Below are 25,185 nucleotides of genomic sequence, written 5' to 3' on the forward strand. Positions count from 1 at the left end.
TTCTTCCCCACTCTCCCTTTCCCAATTTCCCTTTAATTTCCCTTTCCCATTTTCTCTTTTCCTTTCCTCCCATGTCTCACAGAGTTTCGGGGACCCCTCTGCTGCAGGATGATGCCAGGACAGATCCAAGGAGCCGACTCTGTTTTGGGTATCGGGAAGTTCTCGTAGCACAGCCCCTTTCCCAAGCAGGACCCCACATTCCCGGACCGAGTCCTTCCCGGAGCTCCTGGAGGGACAGAGGGACAGCGGGACAGACCCCCCCGTCCCAGGCCGGCAGCGGCAGCCTGGGGAGACGGCAGCTAAATAAAGGCAGCAAAGTGGATGTGCCGGAGCAGGCGGCCGCCTGCGGCTCGTCCTTTATTTAGCACAGTTTTGTTTGGAAATACACTTTCTCGAGTTCGCTGAAAGCTGAATTTCTGCTTTGGTTTAAATTTTGAAGGCTGGAGCCCCACGCTGCCGCTGCGGGAGGCTCAGGCTGGGAGAGGGCTCATGCAAACACTGGAAACGCGTGGCTGGATGGGCGGTGACAGGGGACAACATCCCCGTGGTCACCCGACATCTCCTCGGCTCGGGAGTGCATCCTCCAGCACCAGCCCGGCATCTCCCCACAGCCACGTCTGCCCCAGGGGGCTGCCAGAGGTGTTCCAGAGGTGCATCCCCCTTCCTGCCTGCTCCCAGCAGTTTCACAAACCCGCCTATCAAAACTTTCCCTCACAGGAACAAAATCAAAACATCCCGTGACAATCCCTGCCCGTCAATCCCAGACAAACCCACGCAGGACCGGGACCATCCCCTGCAGCGGGTGCCACGCGTCCCGTGCAGAGCTAACAGCGTTAACACTTAGGAAACAAAACACTCCTAATTCGAGTTTCGGGAATGAGCGGGCCCCGGCTCCCCGCGGCTCCGAAGGCATCGGGGACTGCCCCAGCTAATGAGCTGACAAGAGAGGCAAAAACTCCTGCCACGAAACTGCAGCAACCCAGCTCCCGGCGCGGAGCGGCTCCCCGCCGACAACCCGAGTGCCTCCAGCAATCTGCCAACTGCACTGTTAATTTTATTTATTTTATTTTATTTTTTTCTTAAAAGGGGATGTTAAATGTTCCAACAATATTCGGAGCAGCCAGCACGCTGGGAAAATGTGCTGAGTGCCGGGGAAGTCATTAGTTAGATACGGCTGAATGTGTCAATGCGATTTATCATCACACCTTTCCCTGCACCTCTGGAGGGGGACGCGTTTCGGCTGCCACCCCCCAGTCCTTGCACCCTCCCAGCGTGGATTTTCTCCTGGAAGCGCGCCCAGAACCGGGCTGTGCTCAGGTGGGGGCTCGGAGGAGCTGCGTTTGGGGATGATGAGTTTGCAGGTCCCTGTGTGCGGGGCAGGGGAGGTGACCGGCCAGGTCACACTCTGCTGCCTGCCCCGAGCCGGAGATAACGCTGCTATCTCCCGAGGCGATGCCCTTCATGCCCCAGCAGCAGGACAGCAATGTCAGCGGCGAGGAGGGAGCTCTGTGTGCGGCGCAGCAGAGAAAGCCCGAATATCCCTTGCTCATCCCGTCCCGACAAAGCCCCGGGCACCCGCAAACCCAGGGCAGGCAGCTCAGGGGCTGGAGGCTCCCCGAGCCATGCCCGGGCAGCTGCAGTGCCTCAGCAACTCCCTCCTACAATGCCCAGTCTTGGAGCACCGCCGAAAAATTAAGGGTCAGCGCAAGGCAGGCCAGGTCAAGACATGTAAAGAATAAATGAGAATAAATGGCCCCCTGTTTCCCCTCCACTGCCGTGGGGGGACGACAGGAAAGAGGTTCCCACCACAGTGCATCCCTAATGAGAACAAACTGCTCCATTTTGGCAGGGACACGGGAAGAAAACAGCCATGGGCACACAGCCCTCCCCAGGCCCCCCAGGTACTCCCCTGTTTCCAACAAGCTGTAAAGAAACCGTTGTCTGCAAGTCTTGGTGGCACATGCAGAAGGGAAACTGAGGCACCTGGGACAAGGAAGGCCTTTGGAGGCAAGACCGGAGGTGATGGAGTGCCTGGAGAGATGCTGGCTCATCCCTGTCCCCCTGAGCCACGTGTGGATGCCACGGGACGGGAGCAGAAAAAAGGGCCCCGTGCAGCATTCGTCACCCCTGGGGCCAGGTGACCCCTGCAGGGTGATGGGCTTGTATTTAAGCACCCTAAAATTCCTTCTAAATGTGCCCTGGAGCAGAGAGATCCTGGAAAAGAGTCTTTCAGAGGCTGCACTGTGCGTTCATTTGGCCCCAAACTCCATTGTCTGATGTGAGGACTGAGCATCCCAGTCCAGCGGCCTCCACGTCTGTTCCGGCTCCAGCACCCATCCCTGTTCCAGCACCCACACCCTGCAGTGACAGAACCCCGGGGCTGTAATCCCCCCCTGCTGCCTCCCACTGCTCCTGGGGGCTGTCCCCCTCCCTGCCTGGCTGCAGGACAGTGTCAGAGGGATCTGGGAATGCCACAACACCCACGGTCACCCCAACCCACAGCCAGCCCTGCCACCCCCCGGGTCTTGGAATCCCATCTCATTGTCCTGGAAAACACAGGCTGTTCTTCCAGCCCCTCACATCCATACACCCAGAAAACAGGACATGGCTGGGGGGAAGGATGAGGGCAAGGGGGTTTCAGGCCTTGGCAGGGACCCACCTGCACCAGGGGCTGCCAAAGGATCCCCCAAAACGCCAGGAGATGCAGCCAGACTGCCCTGTCCACATGACACCCACCCAAACCTCTGTGGTACCCCCTTACCCCTCCCCACAGCCCCTGCAGACCCCCACAGCCCCCCAGAGCTGCCCCAGCTCAGAGGACAGGTGTTAATATCCCAGGAAATTGCCCTGGGAGGGGCAGAGCCCCAGCTGCTCCCCAGGCAGGGGTGGGGGCTCTGGCCAGATCCTGGAGGAGGGGTCAGCCCTTACCTGGTGTGAGCCCGGGGGGACCCCAGCGCTCCCCGGCCATGGCTGCAGGGCACAGGGTGCCCCGGGGCCCTGCTGCAGCCTGGGCAGGAGACAGAGAGTTTTAATTGAATTTCTAGATTATCCTGGGGGAGAAATTGTAATCTCCTTAAATCCAACCTCTGGTCGAGGCCCGTAACCTACTGTCCTGCGCCGGGGAAGGGATTTAGCGAGGGGGAGGGGAGGTTTCCCAGCCTGCTGATGCTCCAGACCCTGCACCCAGCAGGATTTGACCCACAGGACGTCAGAGATCTGTTCCCAGCAGTCCTGGGGCCCTGCAAATTAAAGTCCTGCAGCAGCAATGCCCTGTCCCCGTGTCCTGCCATGGTCACAGTGTCCCAGGAGCCTCAGGAGCTGGTGGGGTCGGGACTCTGGTGATGGAGATGGCTGGTGCTGGATCAGCGGGGTCTTTGGAGGGTGAAGGGGAGCCCCCTGGGTGGGACTCATGGCTGGCAGGTGTCCAGGGCTTAGAACTGAAATACCACCTAACCCAGCTGCTCCAAGGGGCCAGTGGGCTGTACAAGACCCCAGGCAAGTCCCATTCCCTGCTGTGGTGGGCACCTCCCTCCCCAGAAAACCATCCCTGGATCATGTGGGCCAGGGGATGTTCTTGGATGGCTCAGTGACCTTGGGGTGTCTCCATCACATGGTCCTTGTCCCTCCTGCATGTTCCCAAATCCGGATACGTGTCAAGCTCCAGCTCCAACCCCAAACCTCCCAGTGGTGATGGCAGAGCTGGAATCAGTCAGCCACGCTCCTGCCTGCCATAGCTGGCGCCTCTGCAGGGACACGGATTTCCATTGGGAATGGCAGGTTCCCATCCAGCACATGCCAAGAGGCTCAGGGGAGAGGCAACACCCCTGCCCCTGACCAAGAGGGGAGCATCCAGCTGCTAAAAACCACCGTGGGAAGAAAGGGAAAAGCGAGGCAGAAAGGGCAAATGTCTCCAACTGGATTTTATCACCAACAAAACAAGCTGAGGGCCGCAGTGCTGAGTGCTTCCTATCCTGAAGGTAACACCAGTGCTTGGAAGCATCCCTGGGATATCACAGGCACGGATTATTTCAAGAGCCCTCTCACACCTCAGGGTCAGAGGCAGGAGATGATGGATCTGGATCCATTCATCCTCGTTCAGCAAGATTAATCCCATACCTCCCGCTTGCCTGGTTCCAGTTGAGGCCTTTTTCCCAAATCCCATTATTCCCAAAGCAGGTTTTCATTTGTTCTCACCTATCACAACCCCCCCTCCAGGAGCCGTGTCTCCTGCTCCTGTTCCTGTGTGTGGGCAGAGCCCGCGCCCAGGAAATGTTTATCCTGAAGGCACAACACGCGGCAGGTTGGGAGCGATGGAGCTGCCAGCAGGAGCCAGGAGCTGTGGGGAGAGCGATGGCATCTCCCCACGGTGACATTCTTGCTGGGAATCTGCATGGAAAGGAGCGGGATGACCATGAGGACCAGCTCAGGATACACACATCCCTTCCAGCCGGGAGAGCTGGGATGGAAGCAAGGCTGAGACATCAACTGCACCCTCCACACTTTTTCCGACCTTGAACCCACTATCATTCCTGCTCCATCAAAGCATTAACAAGTGCTCAACTCTCCGTGACAAACACAGCCCGTGTCCAGCTATCCCAGGCTGTTTTCCTGGCTCCGTGGCCGTGCCAGGGTAAAGTTGTCGTTTCCACCCCTGAAGTGCTGTGTTCCCAGTGCTCTTTGGCACTGCCGCGGGTTAAGGTGTCAGCAGAGCCCTAAACGTGACTGTTAACCCCAGGAGGAAGGAAACGGGGAGGAAGGACATGCCAAGCTCGGGGAGAGCCGCCCTCCTGGCTCCACTTACCCCGCGATCGCAGCGAGAGCCGCGGATGCTGAGCCCGGTGCCGGCGGCCGAGGGAGCGGGCGGGCGGCGGGGACTTCACCGATGTCCTGTCTAATTGCTCCCGAGCTCAGATTACAGCCTCGCTTCTTCCCTACATGTACAGGAGCTGGCACCTCGGCCTCGGCCCCTGGGAGCCACCACCAGCGAGGGGGATGTGCACCTTCGGTGGCATTTCCATGGGGCAGGGAGGGGAATCGTGACAACGGTGGGGAGCCCCAAGCGCCTCAGTGGTCCCCGAGGCTTTGGAATAGAAGCAGCTTGGAGGGGATTTCAGAGCTTTTTGGGAAGTGAAGGACCAGCCAAAAGGATGAGACACATTCCAAACTGGTGGATCAGACGGTGGTGCCAGGCAGTCGGTGTTCCAAGGCAAGACCACTCTGTTCTTGCTGCTTAATGATGGCCATGACACAAACCCCATCTTCTCAGGAGAGGATGAAAAATCCTCCTCCTTTTCTGCTGGGGCTGTCCAGATCCCCTGGCACACTTGTGATGCTGTCCAGCATCTTCAAGACAAAAAAGGCCCTTGTGTTGTTTTTGCAGCTATTATTTTTCCTCCAGCTCATGGCTCTGCCCACACCAGTTCATGAGTTTCAGTGTCTTCGAAATCCGGTGAGGACTCCCTTTAAATCTATCATTCCTCAAGCAGAGCCTGTTTGGAGGAAGTCTCCTTCCCAGGGGGTAACAGGTTTCTGTCAGAATGTTTCTTCCCTTTCAACCCTTCTTTCTGTCACCAGAGAGCTGGACAACCCCAAACTTCAGGCATGACCCCAAACCCAAGTAGCTGAAGGGCAGCAGAGGCAGGGCAGGGTATTTTGGGGACCGTCTTTATCTGCTGCATGAAGATTTAGCACAGGCGTTGCGTAACGCTGGGGGGGTCACTGCTCTCGTGCCCTCTCGCCGTCAGAGATCAGAAACTCAATTAATCCTCCCTCATTCCCTGCCCACGGGGACCAGCCGTGGGTGCCCTCTCAGCCTGGCCCTGGCAGCGAGAAGTCAAATCTCTGCCCGACGTCAGCATCCACTGATGTTGGCAGCCTGGGGGTGAGGAGCTGTGGGACACTCCACTGTCACCACCCAGGGCACCCACCTTGCTTGGAAAGCCCTGTTTGAATGGAGGTGGCCAGGAAGGAACCAGACACCGAGGTCCCTAAAGTGACTCATTATTCCTGTGCCCCATCCTTGGGTTCTGCTGTTAAGGGGCTCAGCAGACACAGACCCTGTGGCAGAGATCTGGGCATTTAAAGCATTTCAAAGGTCATTTTTATACCACCAAGGTTTGGTGCACATCTGTCTGTGCTCCCCCTCTGCTTCTTCACACAGAGCAGGTCACAGGTGGGTGGCTTGCTCAGGCACACAGAGCAGGATCACAACAGCAATGAAGGGATCCCTATTTTTTTTTGGCCAGCCCTAAAATAACAACCCCCACGTCTGTCCTTGGGCAACCCTACAATGAACAAGGTGAGTGCCTGGCGTTGGCGAGCCCAGGCACTGCTGTGTGTGCACACATGGGCTGACAAGGAGAAGGGCACCAGCAGGCAAACCCAAAATGCTGTCACAGGAAGATTTGGAGAGGTAAAGGTGGTGTCATGCTGCTGCCACAGCCTGCAGAACCCCTGGGGTCCTGGTCCTGCATCCCCTGAGCAGTAAAAATAGACATCACACAGCATCCTGGCATGGCTGGGTGGCCCTGATGGCAATAGGAGGGCACAGAGCAAAAGGGCCCTATGGGTGGGGCAGGGGCTGAGTCTGGTGGCACTGGGGAGGATGACAAGTCTGGTGGCATCGGGACATGGTGACATGCCCCTGGTGAAGAGCCTCACGGAGAGTTACACAACGCCAGCCCGGCCGCCCTTGGCTGTGTGCGCCGTTTGTGCTGCTATCGACACGGCCCCGGCCGCCCTCCGACATCCCCGCGGGCACACAACTCTGCAAGTGGCGTAAATGCAAGGGCACGTGAGCAGGGGACCTGCTCCAGCCCCCCCTCAGAGCCTGCACCTCCTGCAGTGGTCACCAGCCATGCACCAGCATCTCCTGGCTCGGCTGTGCCACACAGAGGGTCAGGAGGGCTGGGATGGAGCAGGGGGAACAGGGCAGGGACCCACTCCCAGCATCCTGCTGGGAACACACAGTGGCTGAGGCACCACATGACCCCCACCCAAAGACTTTTAGGACATCAAAGACCAGCCAGGAGAACGCAACAAATTCAAAAAGTGGGAATGTGATACCAGATTAGGGCAAGGCAGTCAGTGCTGCAGGCAGGTTCTTTGGTCTTGCCACTTAAGGAGGTCTGTGACCCAAAACCACCCTCAAGCCTATTCCAGGAGAGGAAGAAAAATCCCCCTCTTTTTCTGTTGGAGGGGAAAACCACTCACTGCTCTACAGGCAGCAAGGAGCCCTCCCCTCAGCACAACAGCAGGAGAAGCAGGGATGCTTTTGTCCATAGAGATGGGGAAACTGAGGCACAGTGGCTGGAGGGGCCTGAACGTGGGGACTGGCATCAGCCCTTGTCATCACTTTCCCCCCTGCCTGGCCTGGCCCCAGGTCGAGATATTTATAAAGCCGATAAGGGAGCAGAAAGAATTTTCCAAACGCCAAAGTTACGTAACCTCTCCTCGCCCTCCACGGACATCGTCTTTAATTATAGGCTTGGGTGGGGGGAGCCCTCCGTGGTGGGGCTGGTGGGGGCCACCACTGCCACGGTTACCCCAAAGGGCTTCATCCTCCTCTCCCTCACTGCAGACAGTCCCCAGGGTCAGGCACCAGCCTGTGCCACCGTGTCACCCCGTGGAACCCCATCCCTGAAGGACACTGAAGGTTTTGTGGCCAATCTCCCCATCCTGTGGAGGGGACCCCAAGTTTTTGTCTGGGTTCTGGGTCTGGCTGATCTCTCCAGGATGTGCACACCCTGCAGCCCATCCCAGCACGAGCTGGGTGTCATGACAGATGACAACCTGAGCACGGCTGACATTGCCATGGTGGCAATCGATGGCTGCTGCTGGGAGGACTCATGTGGGGGTGCTGCACCAGCACCTGCCCCCCAAAGAGCTGCCCCCCACCCCAGAGACTGCAGGTACCCCCTGCCCTCCACCAGCCCCATTCCCACCACCCCCACAGGCAACTTCCAAACCCTTCTCCATCACCTCACAGCTGCCACTAAACCCACCAGCTGTGCCTCAGTTTCCCCAGCCCTGCCCTTGCTACCCCAGGGGGGGACGGAGTCCCTTCCCTGGGATGTTTTTCTCTCGCCCAACTTCGGCCAAGGCTGCGGAGTTGGAGGGATGCTGAGCGAAGGCTCCGTCGCTGTGGCAACCCGCGGCGGCCGTCTCCAGGCGACCGCCCAGGGATGCTGCAGAGATGCTCTGGAGGCAGAGCGAGAGGGACCAGGGCGGTGGGGGATGTATCCATAGGGATGCCACCCCCCCTACTCCCCTTCCCTCCCCAAACCACAGCCTGGATCTTTGTTACAGCGTGTTGAAACACCCTGAAAACAGCCGCTGATTTGCTCGGCTGGCTGAGCACCGATACAGGCTGGCTGCTGGGAACACCAGCAGGATGCTCCCGGGTGGGAGCAGGGCCACTCCGTTTCCAGGGACACCTGCAGAGCTGTGGAAATCATTGTTGGAAATAAGCCCGTTAGCTTCTTAACCCTCATTAAGCAGCTTAGGGGGGACACGCGCCATCCTACGCAAACCCGGAGGCGGAGAGGGCCCTGCCGGGGGTGACGGGATCTCGGTGGGTGCTGTGGGGGTGGCACGGGGGGCACGGCCCCGTCCCCGCCCTGGGCGAGCTGCGCTCCCCGCATGCAGCCCCCCTGTTGCTCCTCGCCAGCCGGGCCCATCGGCAGCTCCCGGCAGCGCTGAGCAGCGGGCAGGGATGGCGATGATGGGATGTCACACCCGTGTGACGAGTGTGGGAGGTCTCAGCCGCAGCCCCGGCGGGCGGGGGGAGCGGGCTGGCGGTGACAGCGAGGGGCGATGGCCCGGCCAGCGCCCGACACCGCGGCTGCGGGACGGAGCGGGACGCTTCTAATCACTCCACTTGGAAACGGTCCCGTTTTTACATTTGTTAAATTAAAGGATGTCAGCGTCTGATGCCAAGCCCAGGCTCCCTCGGAAATTTAAACTAATGACAGCGAGGAAAACGAGCTGAAACCAGAGCACAGGCGCTCCCACGTTATCCAGCCGCACCAGCCATCTCTGTGGCGGGGCTTACATGGCAGCTTGCAAAGCACTAACCACCACAAAGATCTCAACTTTCTGCCCCAAAATCCAACCTTGCCCGCTCTGCTCCGCCAGAAGGTGCATTGGTGGCACCTGGGCAAGCCAGGCTTGGGGCCCCAGAGACCCCCATCCTCCTCCAGCCTCTCAAAGGGCAAATATCTCCCTCTTTCCAGGGTGCCGCTGCCCTGGGCAGTGGGGTTGGTCAGCACGGGGTGCAAGTGGGAGAGCAGAGCAGAGCAGCGAGTGCGATGTGGGGATTTCTCCAGCTCTGATGATTCCTACAGCCGGCTCCATCCTGCCTGGCCCTGTGCCAGCAGGCAGCGGGGTCCTGGCAGAGCTCGGGGGCCCCTCGCTGCCCCTCTTCCCCACGGAAATACCTGGGCTCAGGCGAGGGCTTCGCTCCCGGCGCTCTCCAGGCTCCGCTGGGGTGGTTTTGTGCTGCAGCTGAGTAAAACCACAGAGTGGTGGTTGTCTCTTTTTTTTTTTTTTTTTTTTTTTTTCCTTTTATAATTTTCTCGACGAGATAAAATTAAACAAACAAGCCCTTCTGGGAGCAGAGCGAGGAAGGGAGCCTGCTTCCCTACAGATGTGCGTGTCCTCAGCTATTACAACCACCGAATTAAGCTTTCCCTGTGGCTGGGACATTTGCACAATCCCACTCGTTCGCCTCCTGCGGTTTCACTGGTAGGAGACTGGCTCACTCTGCAGCCTCCCTCCCCATGAGGTCATTACCCAAACACCTATTTTTCACAAAAACATTGAGAATGTTGGCTTTTTTTCCTGACCTCACCATCTTGCCATCAAATTAGAGTAGTTTGGAGTGAGAGGCTGGGAGCGCTCAGCAAAGCAGAACATGCTGAGAATAGAATAGAATAGAAGAGAATAGAATAGAATAGAATAGAATATGAAATAATAGAATATGAAATAATAGAATAAAGATGCAGGCAGACATTCCCCAGGGGATGGGGCTGCAGAGGAGGGGGAATGCTGTCGGTCAGGAGAGGAGTGGGCTCTCCCAGCTGCTCTCCAAGTCCCGTCTGCATCCCCCAGCCCCAAAAAGGAACAATCACGGCATAAGATTTGCAAACACACCTAAACTTCCCAGCTTCATCTGCCTCAGGAGCCAGCACAGAAGCGTTGCCATAGCTTTGAGGACCACCGGTGGGTTTTGCAGCACAATCTGGACCACGGATCTATGCAAATCCCCAAGGCAGAAGTCTTTATGGAGGCATATGACAACCGAAAAAGAATAGCGCTCAGTGCTCTACTCCCACACGCCACCCCCCAACTTCACCATCATTTAAATCAGTCTTAAGTTGGAAGAATTCAAATCAACACTGTCGTCACAGAGCCAAGCAGAGAGGTGACACAACTTGGATGCTGCCAGGGAAATTGCCCCCCTGAGACTCCAAACTCATCAGCCCATCACTTTTTTTGAAACCCCATCGAGGAAAACAAATGAATTGGCAACTTGCTGCCCCCCAGCACTCCATTGCCTCTGGCCAGGGCTGTTTCCAGCCAGCCTTTCCCCTGGGATCAACAGGAGGGGGACCAGTGGGAGAAAAAAAAATCCGAGACATGCTGTTGAGGCTAGAGAGCCACAGTTGGAAAAGAAATCAAAGCTTCTAAAGAGAGAGATGCCAAGGAGATGTGTGGTTCTCAAGAGAAACAGGACATTCCTCTCCCAGGGGGAGAAAATGATGAGGAATGCTTGTGCCACCTCTTTCAGCTCCCTGGCATAGGTGCTCAGCAGTCTGGGCACAGCTTGTCCCCGCTGTGCCACACTGCAGACACAGATGGCATCACAGCCACTCATCTTTTTTCATGTGTTTTGTTGGGGTTTTTTACCCCAAAAGCACATTTTCCATTTGGAGGAAAGGTTGCTGGGTCCTGACAGACCCAAGGCAGATGTGCAGCCACTCTTTGGGTTCCTGGAGAGCTCCCTGCCTTCCTGCACCACACAGAATTATTAGGGTTGGAAAAGATCACCCAGTCCAACTGTTAATCCAACACTTCCATGGCCACCACTAATCCATGTCCCCAAATGCTTCATCTACACCTTTAACCATGTGCCCAGACCTGCTGCTGTCTCAGAGACATGACTTGGCATCTGCAGAATCCTCAGGGATCTGATGGGAGTCACAAAGAAAAGAAGCTGTGAGGAAAACAAATATTTTGCTATTGCCAGAACACCAAAATCAGGTCCTGGTTTAGCCCAGAGGGAGAAGGATCATCAGGTCAGATTTTCCTTACAAAACATATTTGAGTTACACAAGCAATGGGATCAGGCTGGAAGCAAGCAGGTGAGATAATCTCAGCGAGTCCTGGTTGATCCCCTGAAACCACCCAGTTTGGCTGGTTCAGCACAATTCCTGCAGCAAATTGTTCCTGCAGGAAGTTTTAGACCTGTGCCCTTGGGCTAAGCCTTGACAGCATCTCTCACTGGGAACAAGATACCTGCCTCCTCAAGGCAACACCTGGGGACTCCAGAGGGAGAGGAGGGCTGGGGAAGAGTTGGCCTGGTTATAAATAATCCCATGGAAGGGAAATGGGAGAAAAAGCAGCAAGCAGAAACTGATAAATCCAGGGAGATGTGTCCAGGCACTCAGTGTGAGCAGCTCCTTGTGCTCCATGTGATCCCACAGAATCAGACACATGAGAAAATGGGATCCATTGCAGGATCCAGCCCAGATATTGCCTTTCCATGAGAAACACAGGATGCAGCACATGGCTTGTGGCATGACCTCATCCACTCAGCTCCATTAGAAAAGATAAAGTTGAGAAAGGGGAGAGTTAAATTACAGAGAGTTAAATTAAGATGCTTGTTGGACCACGTTAACACAGAGCTGGCCTGGCTCCTGGTGCCACCGGCATTGAACACCCAGCAATCCCATCCCCAGAAAGCTGGGAAATAGCCTGTGTTTAAGGCAATCATTATTTGCAATCTGTGATCCCAGAGAAAAGGGCAGAAAAAGCAACTTCTCATTTTCACCAATAAAAGAGGAATTGCAGAAGCTCAGCAAGCACAGTGGCCAGCAGGTCACAACCAGCCGTGCTGAGGTGATTCATCCTAAACGAGCCAGATTTAGTCAAACTAGCCTAGAATAAGGCAGGGAAACAGCCCAGAGTTTTCCCTGCTGGTGCTCACCATTATTCACCCATGGGAGCAACAGGGCCAGCGGAGACAGAGCAACATCATCCCCACCACTGCTGTCCCCTCCAGCTCCAGGACAATCAATGAAAAGCTTCAATCCCAGTTCCCACACCTGCACACTGCACAAAAAACAATTAAAGAGGGTTTTTTTTCCCTCTTTTCCCAACCCATCTTCCCAGAGCTCATCAGTTCCCAAAGGTGCTGGAGGACCAAAGGACCAAGCACCGCTCCACAGCATCCACCGGACTGGTTTTCCCCATAAAACCACCTGATTAGCTTCAGTTTGCCTTGTGTGTAACTTATTATTAAAGCTGAGCAAATAATTCAGGGCAAGAGCTCCAGGAGCAACGTTTTGCCTTTTCATTTTCCGCTCTCGAGCTGTCTGCAGTTTTCCCAGAGCTCGGGGATGATTTAAAGACCTGTCTCCGGACGGGAGCGTCTCGCTGCGATGCCGGCTCCGAGTGTTTGATGGCCCGGATTTCACGTGCGCGTTTGAGGACACACCGGACACATAAGGATGGATGAGCCTTTCCTGGCACCTTAATTAGATGAGCAGCATTTGCAAGTGGGTTCTGGGGATTTATTTTTTTTTCTTTCTGTGTTGGAGACCTGCAAACACTTCACGCAGAGTTAACGACTGCATGTTTGCTAGGCAGGGCTCGGCGAGTGCTTCGCTTCGTGGCGCATCATTTTTCCAGTCAATGGTGCCATCCTGGACACGAGATTTCCTTGGAGTATCCCGTTCCCAGCTCCTTTTTACACCCCAAACCACTAAGGACGTGGGAAAGGAGGATGGGGCAGCGGGGCTGTCAGGCTGTGATGGCTCGACCTTCCAGCGCTGCAGCCATCCCAAGAATTTGCTTCCTCATTAGTGGAAAGGTTAGGGAGAAGGGATGGGCTCTGTGCAAACTCCCCGTGGTGCTCATGTGACACAGGCTGGCACAGGCAGCTCGCCCCAGTGCTCGGGCAAGTGCCAGCTGAAGGAAAATCAGGGAAGGGAGAGCCACATTCCCAGGCTGAGGAACCCAAATCAGAGGTCCCCACCCTTGGAGTAGAGCCTGTCCCCCCCACACCGTCTGCCGGTCCTGGGAAGCCCATCTGTCCTCAAGGCCATATGAAATGCTGACTCCAACTGCCTCCACCCTTTTCCTGGAGGAAAGGGCTGTTGTCAGCTGCTGCTGTGACCCCAGACACCCATCAGAGAAGCTGAAGGGGCTGAGAAAGGGACACCCCTGCTGAAGCTGCAGTGGAAGGGCTGACATCGAGGACAGCCCTGTCTCCTCTAAGGGCTCGGCCCTGGAGAAAGGTCTGGGCTCCCAGGATTGGGCCAGGCAGCTGCTGTCACTCAGTTTGCTGCTTTCAGGATGGAGCAAACCAATTCCATTGACCTCCCACTGTAAAACCCCTCAGAGCAGCTCATGTGCTGGACAGAAGGAGCCATTTAATGCCCCCCAGCACCTGAAAGGGGCCAGGGACACTTTGGGGCCATCCCAGGTGATCAAGCCTGGGGCTCCATTAGTCCTGGTTGGAAACCCCTCTCCAGCTGAGCAGCTTTCTCCTCCCATTGCGTAATTGCACTTTGTTGAGCAGACCCAGCCTCTGGCAATGCATTTTCTCCAGCCTTGCTGCTGTCCTGCAACATTCCCCTTATTCCTTTCACTCTCTCTGGACAGTTGCTGAAACACGTGAAGAGGGAGAGGAGTGGAAAACCCAGCGCTTATCCTGCCTGTAAAACAAAACCCCAGATGGGAAAAGGGGGGAAAAAAGCAGGGAATGGTGTCAGGTGCCTCTCCCCAATCCATCCCCTCCCGGTTTGCCTGTGGGGGTTTGACAAAAGTGATTTTTGGCTGACAAAATGATTACAGGGTGCCGAGACAGTAAGTTGCACATGGGTTTCTTTCCTGCATTTCAAAAGGGTGAGGACATGGCTGCACTTCTGGAGGGGTCACAGTGGTGGGGGTGAGGAAGGGGGAATTTGGGAAGAGGAGGAAGGAGGGCAAGAGGGATATTTTCCACTTGGGGAAAAAACACAAGGACGGAGCAGGTGGGAATGTGTGTGAGTGAAGCCAAAGGCAGGTGATGAAGAAGATCCGTGATGGGATGGGGTTGGGGCTGGGGTTGGGAGGATGCTGCTGGCGGTGTCTGGACCAGCCCAAAGTAGGGAAGGAAGAAAGGAGAAGCTGCAGCCGCTGGCCCTGAGCAGATCCTGTAGCCTTGCTATGAGAGAGAGCGTTCAGCTCCAGGTGGGAATACGGGCTGTGTTCAGCTCTAGGTGGGAACACGGGCTGTGTTCAGCTCCAGTGGGGAATACGGGCTGTGTTCAGCTCCAGTGGGGAATACGGGCTGTGTTCAGCTCCAGTGGGGAATACGGGCTGTGTTCAGCTCCAGGTGGGAACACAGACTGCGCGGAGCAGAACGAGGTGCCCGGGGCACACTCGGACTCGGCGTTCCTGCAGGCAGTGGGTGCTGGGCAGCGGGGAGGAGGAGAGGAGGATTTCAGCTCCCAACTCAATCTGTTGGAGAACTTGGCCTGCTCCCCGTCAAGCTGAAAATAGCACACATGTAAGGACGTGCACGCAGTGCTGGCTGTGTCCTCGCCGAGCGCTTCCTTCCTGCTGCGCTCCATGCAGAGCCCCGGCCTCCGCCTGCGCCTCCGGCCCCCCGCAGCCCCCTGAGCCCCCCAGGGGACAGCACCCGGCCGAGATGCTCCTCAGAGCGTCCTTGTGCCACAAAGCAGTGCACAGATGCAAGATCCTTTCACCTTCAGCTGCTTTTCACCGCACCGCGAGGTCCGTCCGGCGGCGGCTTCCCCGCCGATATCATCTGGAGCGGGCGAGGCTGAGCGCGGCTCCCGGCAGGAGCCCAGAGCTCCAGTAGGAACAGGCAGCTGCCTTCAGCCCTCCCTGCAGCCCCCGGCTCAGGTTTGCCACCAGGATGGGGCAGAGAGCACGCACGGGTGCCCAGGAGGAGGGCAGGGAACTTCTACAAGTCCCCCGGTTTTAATCCCGATTTTATCTCCGAGTTTACGATTGGCGATGGGAGAATGAAGCCGCGGCGCTCCGCTGCAGGAGCGTGTGCTGCCCGGCCGGGGTCGAGCCCCAGCCCTCGGAGGGACGGGGAAGCAGCAGAGCGTGCTGCAAGCTGGAGGATGGAGATAACCCTGGCAGCAGCCGGAGCTGATTCCTGCAGCGGAGAAGGAAGAAAAGAGGCTGAGCTCCCCATGGACATCAGGCATAGGAATAATGGGAGAGCTCTGTCGGGACATCGCTGCAGCTCTGAGCACAGCTTGTGCAAAGTGCTGCTCCTCTCCCATGCCTGCTGGGAAATGCCTCTAAAGAAATGTTCCCCTAAAGGGCAAGTACCCCGGGATGGAGGAAATCCAGGAAGAAGCCTTAGGGGGAGGTGACTGGGGAACCTGGGAAGTGCAAAAAGCAAATAACAGCAGGGCTGGGGAGGGATGGACAGGGATATGCACAGATGTACAGCTGATCCACGTGGAGCTCGCTGTTTGGAAGAGGGAATTGTTAAAAACAGCTCAGTTTGTTCACTGAACAGGTTGTTCTGTGCTCAGGGTAGTCAGGGTGAGCTATACACAGACTATGGGGTGATCCCCTGTGCATCCTCCAGCTTCCAGGATGTCCCATGTCCCAGGACATGGCTCCACAGCAGCACCCAGCAGGATGGGCACAGCCTTGTGAGAACACATTTCTTCCCCCAAATCTCCACTCTGCCAGGGTTCTGCTTTATGCCCACAGTGGCCTCGTGGTGCAGCACTTGGCTGGGGACAGCAGCAGGACACCAGAGAATATCAGTGGCTGGGCAGAGACTGAGACCACACTCACAGCACACCAGATCTGCACCTGGGCATGGCCAAAACCTCTCTGCTTCCCAAAACCCTCTGAGGAGCAGCGTTAGCCAGCGTGTGGTATCAGCTCTCCTCAAACAAAGCCATTGTGGTTGAGGCAGGATCCTTATTAATTCTTTCCTCTCTTTAATTTCCATTTTTTTCTCAGTTCCCTTTCCCACTGCTCAAGCAGGGCTTGGGTAGGGCCCTGCTGCTGCCAGTCCTGTGTCCCTGTGTCCCTGTGTCCCTGTGGCACGGTGCCACTGGTGCTATTGCTCCGTGTCACAGGGATGTGATGGCTGCATTCGGGGTCGATGGTGAGATCAGAGGAATGCAAAGGGAAGAGAGCCATGGGTGGAGCAGAGAGCTCCAGATGGAGGGGAAGGGGAAGGTGGGGAACCCCAAAATAATGCCCCATCAGCACCAGGCAGTGGAGTGGGAGGGATGCACAGGTGGGTCCCAGCCCCATCCATAGTCCAGCTCGGGGGATGGAGACAGGAAACTGCCACTTACTGAAACATCATTGAACAACATTGAACCCCAACTTCTCCCCAGACAGCATTCCTAGGGATGGACCACAGGGAAAAGAGTGGGACAGGACATCCTCAGCACCCACAAAACGCAGCAATCGCCTTTCCCACCTCTGCCAGCAGCACCTTCCTCAGCCACCCATCACCAACACACGCCCATCCACCCTTGGTCATCCCCTTCATCCCCCAGGACACTGAAAATCACCTTTTCTCCTGGTTACAGCCCACATCCATCCCTCCTGCAGTCCCCTCCAGCACCAGCCCTGCCACACCGATGGCCATTGATGCCACCAGCCTGTCCCCAGCTCCCCCAGGCAGGGGCCAGCAGAGGAGCCTGGATGGCTCCAGGCCCTCCCGTGGTGTCCCCTCACCCGTGTTACATAAACGCCTGGGCCCGGGACTGTTTGTGTTTGTGCTGCCTTCAGCGCCCTCCTCCTCGGCCCTATTTGCATAACAAATAATTAATAATAATTAATGACTGGGAGAACGGTGTGGGTTGCCAGATTGTGCTAATTAGCGAACAAATGCCATTGCACAAGCGAAGGCAGGCGTCACACGGCCCCGTGTCCTCACCAAGTGTGGGGACACGATGGGGACAATGTCCTGTGTGGCTCTTGGCTCTTCTGGGGAGGGGGAACAAGAGGAAGAAGAGGAAGAGAAAGAAGAGGAGGAGGAGGCAGCACTGTGGGAGGTGCTGGGGAGGGTCAGTGATGCTCCAAGGTGGGTGCCCCCACTCTTGGCATCCTACAGCATCCCCCAGCCGGCTCTCTCTGTGCCCTTATTAGAGCCTGGGACAACACTCCTTAATTGTCTGCTGATGGCGCCGCTCCACATCATTAACGAGCAAAGCAGCACCAGCTCATTAAGGCAAAGCCTTTGCTCCGGCAGCACCGCAGCCAAATCTGCTGGGGACACTCTGACCACAAAGTCCCTCGCAGGTTGCACCCCCTCCCTGGGGCAGGGGGGCTGAAAGCACCAAAAATATTCCCCCTGTGCCAGCAATGCTGGAAAACACGGAGGAGTGAGGATGTGAATGATGGGGGGGCCTGTTTGGTCATCTGGACACCTGGACCCAACCTCTGCCTGGACCTCACACACCTGCAGCTGCCTGGGGAGCTGGGAACATGGAGAGTGAAAGGAAGGGGAAAGGGGGAAAGGAGAGAGAAAAGGAAAAGCAGGAAAAAAAAAAAGGGAAGAGATTTGAGGGGGGAGACAGGGAAAGGAAAGGAAAGGGAAAGGGAAAGGGAAAGGGAAAGGGAAAGGGAAAGGGAAAGGGAAAGGGAAAGGGAAAGGGAATCACGTTCTCTTGTCTTAGATCTGCTCAAGAAGTGGCTGCTGGTCACACATGGGAGCACTGGGAGCAGTGGGATGCTGGAGTGAGCAATGGCCAAAGCTTGTGGATCTGTGTGGGCAGAGACAGACTGGGGTCCCTTCCTCACTGGGAGAGCAAGGGATGAAGGAGAGCAAAACCCTCTCTCAGTCCCCTCCACAAAACTCTGCAGGTCCAACTCAATCTCCCCAGTCCCTGCAGTGTCCCAGACAAGCTCTGGATGCCAGCAGAGCTCTGAGGCCGCTCAGCCTCGCTCCCACTGCAACTCCAAAGCAGCCCCTGCTCTACCCCGCAGCAGAGCAGAGCTGGGTGCAATTACACTTCACTGCCTCTCCTCTCTCACTGTAATTCCTTTGCTCCACTGAATTGCTTCCCCTTCAGCACCACACATAATCCATTGCACTGTAATTACACGGGAATTTTAATATCTGATGTATTTATAAGATGCACTTAATTCATCAGCCCCTTTAACCACACTGTCATTCCAGCCTTCAGCACGGTGGGAAGGATGACTCGCTGTCAGATGGAGATTAGCTGGCCCGTGTGTGTAACGAGCTGGAGGCTGTTCTCAGCCCAGCTGAGAGCCTCACTGCCACATCCCACCCTGGCTGGGGAGCAGGGTCCCACCATGCCAGGTGCCCCTACCCTCCAGGGGATTGTGCCAGGGCTCGATGTGCTGCTGCAGAGACAAAGGGCAGCACGATCCAGAGACTCTTCCCCAACATTTGAATCATCCACCAAATTTGGCAGAAATGAAGGGTCTGTGTTGGGGTGAGTTTTGTCCCTGCAGCCCAAGCACTGAAGGTTCCCCAAAGGGCTCCCTAAGGTGAGGGATCCACATTCAGATCCCGTGAAGAAAGTAGCCACTACTGAAGGCTTATTTTTCCTGGCATTTGTTTTGGTGGCTCCTTTCCAGCCGTGTCCTAAAAGAGAACCAAAGGCCTTTGAGCCTCTCACAGGGAGCACAATGCAATGATTTTCCCAGCTGGGGCAGGAGGGATGAGCTCACTGCTGTCCTTGGTTCCCCCGGTTTCAGGGTGCGGGGTCCCTGTGCCGAGCACAGCGCGCACCGCGGCTCCTGGGGGTGCCCAGGAGAGCAGTGGGCTCAGCAGAATGCTGGGGGTGCCTGGGCTCCATCCCACCCAGCCCCAGGAGAAATGCCAGCTGAGCCTGGGAACGAGGGGAAAAGCAGGAGAGAAAAGGGTGGTCTCACTGTCCCTGGGGGCACCCCAGCTCTCACTGGTGGATGGCACCACGTATTTCACACTGGGATCACACTGGGTTTCCCCACAGTGACAGCCACGCTGCCCTGCCAGGCACCCCTGTGGGCAGCTGGCACTCACAGGTGGTGGCATTGTCCCCATCTCAGCACTGGCCATGAAGCACCACGGAGGCACAGCCCAGCTGTGTGAGCGGGATGGGCCAGGGACCCACCAGGTCCCCACCACACCGGGTGACCCTTGGGACACGACCCCTCCTCCTGCTTCCAGCGAGCCATGCCAGAGCAGGGCTGAACTGGGACTGTGATGACATTTCAGCTGGGGAAGGACCTCCAGCAGGGACCACCCTGAGCCCCTGGGCTGCTATCAGCACCCTGAGCCCACCCACAGCCCTCGGGCTCCCAGGGCTGGGTCAGAAGCCAGGTGTACCCCAGCAGTGGTGACATGCTGGTGACAAACTGGTCACCCCCCATTCCGTGGCACAACCTGGGAGTGAGGTCTCTCCACACAGCTCCTTGCTCCGGTGCCCTGTGGCTCCCTGGAAAGTCAAGCTGGGGACATGAAGGGTGCTGCAGCCAGCCTGATGTCCCCCCATGCCCCATGTCATGTCACACAACCCCCAGAGCTGCATGTCCCTGTCAGGCTGCTCCGAGTGCCAGCAGGTCCCTGTGCCCGTGTGCCAGCCCTGAGCAGGGACACCAGCTCTGGGGCACAGCTTGGGCATCTCCAACCCAGGGTTCTCTGCGGAGCTGCTAATTCCCCATCCCTTCCCCATCCAGAGGGTCCCTGGTACCTGCTCCCCACGGGCTATCACAGCCTCCTGCCTCAGTTTCCCCACCTGCACAGTGCTCTCCGAGATGGTTGAGGGTGGCAGGGGGTGCATCAGGGTGCACCAGCTTGTCCTCTGGCTTAGGAGCAGGACAGGGCCCTCTCTGCTGTCCCCATCCCCAACCCCTCCTTCCCCAGGGTGCTGCCGCCCGGGGGGAATTCTGGCCCCCAAGGTCACTGACAGAAGGGGCTGGGGGCAGACACCTCAACCTCACTCCCAGCCAGCCTTACCAACCACCCCCTCCAGCTCCTGGCCACTCCCTGGAGCTCAGCTACCCCGCAGGTGTCCCCCTCCCTCCCCGCTGTCCCCAAAAAGCAAATATCCCGGGAGATGGGCTCCGCGCTGCAGCTCTGCCGGTGCCACTGGCGCTGAGCAGAGCAGACACTGCAGCACGGCTGTTACATAAGCCCGAGCCAGCTCTGGGGATGTAGGACACCGGGGTTATCCCCCGGCCCCCCTCGGGGCTGCCACCCCCCAGCCCACCCCAGCCGCGGGGCTGCCGCACTTTGGGGAAAACCTCACCGGCTCAGCCCACCCTGCAAGGGCTGCGGCGGGGCTGGGGTGGCCCTCGGGCTGCTGTGGCCCTGCCATGGGGCACGGGGGTGGCACTGGGGGTGGCACTGGGGGGACAGGAGGGTTGTGCCGCTGTGGGGCAGGGAATGGGGCAAGCGGTGGGATGGGATGGGATGGGGCTGGGGGGAAGCGGGTGCTGCACCCACATCCCAGTGAGTCCTTCTGGACTCTCCAGGGCTCAGCCGTGCAGGTGGGAGCTCAGGGAAGGAGCCAGGTGGTCGGGTTGTGACTCCCTCGGGGTGAACACGGCCAGGGCAAAGGATCCAGCCCCGATCCCAGGCTGCTACATCTGTATCCCCATCCTGACAAATCTGGAGGGTCAGCAGCCCTTCCTGGGGCCAGTATCCCTGTGACAGCATCCCCGCCATCAACCTCCTTGGGATCGGCGTCCCTGGAACAGCATCCCAGAGAAGAACATCCCTGGTGCCTCCAGCTCGAGCTGGGGAGCCACGATCAGGGTTTTCCAGAGCTCAAGGGAAGATCCTTTCCCTGCGGGACAGCCCCGGCATCACCTGCCCTGCATCCCTGCGGGGAAACGGAGGTGAGGGACGGCACAGCCGGCATCACCCGGATCACCCATCCCCAAAACACCCATTGCCCGTGCTGGGGGCACAGAGAGTGAGCAGGCAGTGCCCCGGGATCTGCTTTATCCTGGCTAACAGACCACCGGGATCCCGGCAGCATCCCCTGCCATGCTGCGGGATGGGGACAGGAATGGGGACAGGGATGGGGACAGCAATGGGAACAGGGATGGGGACAGGGATGGGGACAGGGATGGGGACAGGGATGGGGACAGGAATGGGGACAGGGATGGGGAAGCCACAGCCCCACAGTTTCTCTCTGGCTTTCTGTCAGGCACTGTCTGGATCTGGCCATTTCTGTTTGGGGATGTCAGGGGGGAAAAAAAACCAGGCTAAAGGTCTCAGCAATGGGAGATACCAGAGCAGGAAATTAATGTTAATTAATTCATAATGACTCTGAGATAGTGATACCAGATGCTTCAAAAGTCCAACGGGGGAATCTGAAAGAGCTTTGCAAGAAATCCATCGCCCACCAGCAGTCCTGCCTCGCTGCAAGCTGGGAATGAGGGAGTGAGCTGGGAACCAGGATCAAGCTGGGACTGGAAGACCACACTGGAACTAGGGAACAAGCTAGGAACGAGCCAGGAATGGTGAAAGAAGGGAACATCCCTGTGAGGTGACAAGCCCACAGTCACCCAGAGCTGTGGAGAGCAGGGATCCTGCCACCTGCCACCACCTTTCTCCCTTCCAGCCCAACTCAGAAGCTGGAGTGGAGCTGGAGTGACAAGACTCCTGCCACACTCTTCTCCCTGGGGCACAGGGGCTTCCTGAGACCCTCAAAGCTCATTTTTTCCCTCTCCTTCCCTCCATTTCAGGCAGGTTCAGGGCAGGTGGCAGGGCATGCACTGGGCACTCAGGGACCCAAGGGGGATGGAGGGACAGGCTCATGGTCTGGGACATGAGCCCCCACACTCGGAGGACAATTTCTCCCTCCTCATCCATGCCAGCCTGCCTTTGCCCTGCACTGCCAAACACAAACAGGACTGGATTTTAGCCGAGGGGTGCAAAAGAGCTTAGAAAGGGGTTTGAGCCCAGAGCCACCTCCCCAGGGCTGGGGATGCCAGAGCCAGCGCTGGGAAGGGTGCAACCAAGAACTCTGCAAAAAGCACAGGCAAACCCCTGCGCTTGGAGCTGTTTGCCCTGACAGGGGAGATTCTGCTCCTTCCCACAGTGACACAGCAACACCTGCACCCAGAGGGGACCCTCAGAGCTGGGAATTGAGGTGGCCGAGGCCACACAGGGCCTGGCAGAGCACGGTGGCACGGCTGGGGCACGGCACTGCCATCACTGCTTACATAAGGTGTCCCCTCCAAGTGCCAGCACCGAGCGGTGACAGGAGAGCAGGACAGAACTGTCCCTCCAGCAACCCCTCACAGGGACAGCGCTCCCACTGCTTCTGGAGACAGCACCCCAAAACTGCCAACCCGGCCTCCTTCCCCCTGCACAGAGCTTGGGTGAGGCTCCCGTGTCTCTCAAGCACATTCACACCCTAAAAGCCCCTCAAAGCTGGCAGGAATTGGGGTGGGAATGGCGGGTTTTGGCTCACGGCGCCGTTCCCCCGACAGCTCCTCCGAAGTTTATCTGCAGCAGGAATGGTTTGTGCTGCGCTGCCGGTGAAGCCACCCCAGCCAGCAGGAGAGGGGAAAACCCCACTGTGAGCACCACGGAAAACTACAGAGCACCAGAGTCGGGGAGACACCAAAATCCCACCCCAGCTGGTCCCAAGGGATTTGTCGTAACCCCCTGGGTTATTCCAGGGCTAAGGAAAAAACTACTTCGACTTCACAGGTAAAGGAACTCTTTTGGGTAAAGAGCAGCAGAGGCAACAGAGGATTTCAAAGTGTGTTTTGGATCAGAGGCAAGAAGTGAAGTGGCCTTTAAGGTGCCTTCTCCAGCAAAGCCAGGGCTTTATTAAGCTTATCTGGCAAGGATGGGAACGCTCACTGTTATTCCAGGCCTGAAAAGAGCAGGCAAGGATTTTTTCTTTCTTTAATTTTTTTTTTCTAGTCTTGTTTTCATTATTTTCTGGTGGCTTCACTGCTTTGTGCTCACACAAAGGGAATTTCACCTGCTGTTCCAAAGAAAAGGCCCTGGAAAGTTTTGTGGAGAAGGGGATGAGGGGTAGAAGGTTTGTAGGAGCAAAATGAGTTGTTGCAGGGCTTGTTGTGGATTTTTTTTCCCAGTGACCTGTAAAACATCCCCAGCTCTTTGCTGCTTGCAGAAGACCTGGCACCAACATGAGAGTCCCCTGTCCCCACCAGTGTCACCCCTGGCATGGGAAGGTCTCAGAAATTGGGGATGATTTGGGGTGCAGAGGGAAGGCAGCAGGACTGCTTCCCATCTTTATCACGGGCAAAGTCACGCCACGCTTTCTAAGAACAGGAAAGAAAAAAAAACCCAGCCCTCGTTTGCTGACACCACAGCAAAACAGGTGGTTCAAAATCACAAGTGCAAGGGGGGGAGGAAAAAAACCCCGATTTGGTGATTTTTGTGCTCATATTCACTGCAAAACTGTCCGGGAAGGCTGCTAAATACACACCATTTTCCCTCTCACACTCTTTGCTCTATAATTAAGAGAGACTTCTAAAAATACAAACGGCCTCGAGCACCCAGTTGAAGGCGTGCAGGTGCTGCTAACTGGAGGCACTTTAGTACAGTTCATTTTCTGGACAATTTTACTCGCCTGGCTCGTGCTCAGCGCCGATACTATTACAGTGATGCAATTCTGCTGCTGCTGCTGCTGCTGCTGCTGCTGCTGCTGCCGTGGTCGGCTCACTCGGCTTTTTCCCTGCGCTTTGCAGTTTTGCCTTCAAAGCCCCCCCAGCCCTGCAGCTCCCAGGCTCCCCCCAAGCGTGTCCCTGCCAGAGGGGCCTGGGGATGAGAGGGTCAGGCAGGTTTATTTTGTGTGTCTGTGTGTCACAGCCACATGTGAACATCCCTGTGTGGGCATCGAGGGGCATAACCCTGCGTGGGCATCGCCCAAAACAAGCGCTGTGCAAAAGTTTTGGGTGAGGAAGCCAGCTGGCCGGGGGAAGCGAGCAGAGGGGAGCAGGAGCTCGGAGAGGAACCCAAAAAGCAGCAGCAAAGCCTCAGTGCTGGCTGGGCAGGGAAGGGGGCCCATGGCATGGGCACGGTGACGCCGCTTGGCAAAACATCTCCCACCCCCCCAAGCTGGCATTTGGGGCACAGGGGTGAGGGGGAACTTTCCCCGTGGAGCCGCCGCTGTGAAACTTCCCCGTCTTATTTCTCCATTAGGGCTGCAATAGGTGGAAGTGATTGACTCACTATGAGACTGCTGTTTTTGCCTCTGACTTGGGATTAAGACGGAGCTGGAGGAGCGGAGGAGCCGCCGTCGGCAGGCACCGGAGCCGGCACTTACCTCTCACTGCATCCAGCCCCTCCGGCCGTGGGGCTGCAGCTCCTGGAGAGTTAGCTGGCAGGGGACCCCACATCCACTCGGGTTTCTCCCAGGACCGACGTTTGGCTGCTGCTTCTTAGGCACAGACCCAACCCCTCCATTCCAACCACAGAGGGGAAAAAAGAAATCTTCTTCCCAAAGAAAAAAAAAACAGAAATAAAAATAAAAAATACAAATAAAAAAGGAGGGAGATTAAAAAAAAAAGGGGGTGGGGGAAGGAAAAAAAAGATAAAAAAGCAAACACGCTTTTTTTCTTGGTTCGGTTTCCCCGTGGAGAAAAAAAAAGAAAAATAGATAAATCCCAGCGACCAAGAGATCCAGACTCAGGTGAATTTAGCTTCAAACTCCCTCTGCGCTTTCGGAGCCTTCACCCTCAAATGGGCTCTGGAAGATGCTGGGGGACCCATGGTTGCCAAAGTGTCATCAAATATCCTTCGGGCTCAACTCCGCTCCTGCCCGGGGAGGGTGGACTTCTTCCCTTCTTCCCTGCTTGCTGCGTGCTGTGGAGTTGGCAGGGACCTGCCTGTTCCAGCCTCAGCGTGGAGGGTGGGTGGGTTTGGTTGGTTGATGTGGGCTGGTTTTCTTTTTTTTTTTTCTTTTTTTTTTTTTTTTCTCGCCGCTATTGGTTTTCTTGCTATCTGATCCT

At 56.8% G+C, this 25,185-nt stretch overlaps 1 protein-coding gene across 1 annotated transcript in view; it reads right to left on the reverse strand.

The window, feature by feature from the left end:
* Positions 1-24,722, reverse strand: part of LOC107211375 (ATP-sensitive inward rectifier potassium channel 12) — a 29,361-nt gene extending 4,639 nt beyond the window's left edge. Inside the window, exon 1 of the mRNA XM_015643341.2 lies at positions 24,501-24,722. The gene's annotated coding sequence lies outside the window, so the exon portion shown is untranslated. The remainder of the gene's footprint in view (positions 1-24,500) is intronic.
* Positions 24,723-25,185: the final 463 nt, after the last annotated feature.

The sequence above is a fragment of the Parus major genome, chromosome 14, assembly GCF_001522545.3.
Source record: "Parus major isolate Abel chromosome 14, Parus_major1.1, whole genome shotgun sequence".
NCBI lineage: Eukaryota > Metazoa > Chordata > Aves > Passeriformes > Paridae > Parus > Parus major.